Raw genomic sequence first — 3,433 nt, 5'->3', positions numbered from 1 at the left:
GCCTTTCATCACTAGAATTTCCAAAGGTCCCAGCACAGTTACACGGTGACTTCTTCTTTTTCTTCTTCTTCTTCTTTTTTTTTTTTTAACTAGCCACCAAAGTGTCCTGGCTCAGTGTGACCTGCCAGGAGAAGCAGGGCTTGGAAGACGAGCAGGAAGGGAAGACAAAATAAAACTTATGTTTTAGGGGCTCCTGGGTGGCTCAGCTGGTTAAGCGTCTGACCCCTGATTCCAGCTCAGGTCATGATCTCTCGGTTCATGAGATGGGGCCCCACGTCGGGCTCTGTGCTGACAACATGAAACTTGCTTGGGTTCTCTCTCTCTCTCGCTCTCTAAAAATAAATAAACTAAAAACAAAACTTGTGTTTTATTTAGAGAGCACCAAAAAGATCTGTGTTTTGAATGCTGTGACTGCTTTCTTGAATTCCCAGGAAAAAACCCAGAATACATAACACATGGCAGGGTCCAGAGTAGCAGCCACAGAATAAGGCCTGGATGGGTGAATAAATGGATGAATGAGTAAGAGGGGGACAGCTGACATCTCTATTTCCACAAGGGAAAAAAAAAAGGCAACAAGAGAATTAAAACTAAACCAAAGAATGTAGATAAGGAACAGAAATGAGGTTACAGATGACCCTTAAGGAAAACCTTGAACAGAAGTATTATTAAACACCGTGGCTTGACCCCTCAGAGCTCATTGTTGAAACACCTTCCTGCAATGGCCTCAGTATAATTGATAAGAGAGGAGAGAAGGTGTAAGAGTGAGCCCGCTGGGGAAGGTAGGTGGTGACCTGGCATTTTACGGGACAGCTTTCTCCGTGTAAATGGCAATCCCTCGGAAGCCACACAGAAAATGCGAGATTCCTGCAATCTTCGGCCCAGACCCAACAACTCTTTAGCAGCGACAGAGTGGAGCCTTTATCAAAACCTCACTTTGAAAGAGAACGTTAGCCACTATACTTGGTGGCCGCAGGGAGCTGCACCGTAGTGTGGGAGAGGCCGGCTTGGGTGTCCTCCGTTCTACTGAGAAGAGACAGACGCCCGTGGAGGCAGTGTCCAGAGCTTGGACGCGTGGAGGCCAGTAGCTAGGGCGATCCAGATATGGTCTTGACACTCTTGAGTACTCTCTGAGTGCCTGGGGCACTCTGCCAGGTGTGATGTCACAAGACCGCTTAGGGGGCTCAGCACCAGCGAGATTTGTATATTCACCTTAATGAGATCTGATTCGTATGGGAAGTTTGGTTAAGTTTCAGGAGCTGCTTAGGGCCGTGTAGATAAGGAGCCTGACCCTCATAAAGAGGTTGCCTTTCTAATGCTCATCATAACTTAGAGATAATGCATCAGAGGCGAAGGCCAGTCCCTTTTTAAAGTACTCCCGTTGCAAACAGTGGCAACTTAGCTCAAACTAGCGTGGGCAAAAAGAAAAGGGGGGAAATGATTGGCTCAAAAAATCCAAGGAACCAAGCAACCAAAAGTTGAAAAGAACAGAGATGTGGCTGGGCCTTGGAGGTCAGGCATTCTCTCTCTCTCTCTCTCTCTCTCTCTCTCTCTCTCTCTCTCAAATAGAGTTCTCTCTCTCTTTCAGTCTCTCTCTTCCTCTCTCAACTTTCTCTTGGTTTGTCAGCTTTATTCTCTCTGCAGATCACTTTTCCCCACACTCTAAAGGACTGACTTCTCTCATCTGAATTCTTAGAACGATCTCACGGGCTCTGGGTAGTCACATATCATTCCTTGGACAACCAGATGGCAGGAAAACGAACGAACTGGTGGTTTCCATATCGTTCCCTAAAGAAAGATTGGGAGGGGTGGAGGCATGCCAGGTGTACGTAAACACTATCACACTGTGACTGTCGACTCCTTGTAATTCCAGATTGAAACACCCAGTTATCAAAGAAGTGTCTCTCTCATACAGCCTGGTGTCTTGAAGGCTCAGCCTAGTCTCCTTCCTGCTCAGGCGTTTGTGTTTCTGGCGTGTGAGTGTGTGTCCGCAGGCACACAACAAACAGCATCAACAGAGTCCAACGATGTCTTTGAAAATCATCCCAGCCTGGGCTCCTGCCTTCCAAGAAGGGCAACCTCTCCTCTTACTTCCCAAGCCTCCAGGGGCCCCGCAAGGTGGGAGTGGGGTGGGGTGGGGGTGTGGGGATTGGGGGGGGAGGGGGTTGGCGGTGGGGGTGGGTGATGCCCAGCCATCTCCCCTTTAGAAGAGAAGGCCCCGGTAGGAGTTCAGAAGCTGCACCCCCCCTCCCTCCCACGGGGGGCCAGCCACATCCGAGCTCCCCGGAGTCACCCTGGCAGCGTGAGCACGTGCCCATGGAGCGAGTTCACTTCACCCGGGAAGAGCGTTTTAATAGTCAGCCGAGATGGCCGTTAAATTACAGGGCGCGCATTAAGATTCCGGCTGCCGCCGCAGAGGAACACTTATCAGAGGTGAAGCCTCTGGAAATGCCATTCATCTCAATAGAGAGCTGCTGAGACAGAACAAAAAGACGAGGGGCGCCCAGGGAGCGGGGGAGGGGAGTGCACGGCCGGCTCTCCTTTCCCACTGTTAACGAGATGGTCCCCGGGTGGGCAGCCGGGCCTGGCGGGGCCCAGGCCAGACCGGGCACAGGCCCCGCGGCCCTGATCGGCCTGTGCTTTTGCTTCTCAACACAGCCCTCTGTGCACAGGTTACTCCTCCCATTGCCCAAAGGGCTAGAACAGAGGTTCAGAGAGGTTAAACTCCATGCCTAAGGACCCCCGTGTAGTAAAGGAGCAGGACCAGGATTCAAACCCAGGCTCCTCTAGCTTCAAAGGCTAGGTCCTCAACCGCTCTGAATGCTGCTTCTGGAACAGTTTTCAGAGTTTGGGACTCGCTGGTGCTTCTGCATCGGTGCTGGGCGGGCCCCTCAGAGGCTAGGGCATTCATTCATCAATGGCCCAAGGCCCCTAAAGAGAGATTTATTTTTTATTTTTTTAATGCTCAGTTTATTTTATTTTAGAGACACAGAGTGTGTGAGCACAGAGGGGGAGGGGCAGAGACAGAGGGACACAGAATCCGAAGCAGGCTCCAGGCTCCGAGCTGTCAGCACAGAGCCCGACGCGGGGCTCGAACTCACAGACTGCAGGATCATGGCCTGAGCCGAAGTCAGAGGCTTCGCCAGTGGAGCCACCCAGGCGCCCCAAGAAAGATTTTTTTAAAAGGAAGGAAAGGAAAACAAATACACGTCACAGGAAATAACATATTCCCCAGACACCCCACTGTTGTAAGGGTAGTTTAACTAGAACTATCCCACGGCTCTGAGCTATGAGCCCAGCCCTCTGCTCCCAGATCCCTGCTCCCAGCACCCCCGTGATCATGCCTGTGCTGCACTTACAGCGTGTGACAGGTTAGTTAGACAAATGTGCTGGGAGAAGGGAAGGATAATTAGCACATTCATTAATTAGAGTACTG

This window comes from Panthera tigris, chromosome A1, assembly GCF_018350195.1.
Source record: "Panthera tigris isolate Pti1 chromosome A1, P.tigris_Pti1_mat1.1, whole genome shotgun sequence".
Lineage (NCBI taxonomy): Eukaryota > Metazoa > Chordata > Mammalia > Carnivora > Felidae > Panthera > Panthera tigris.
The sequence above is the reverse complement of the archived record's forward strand: the minus strand, read 5'-3'. Positions refer to the sequence as shown.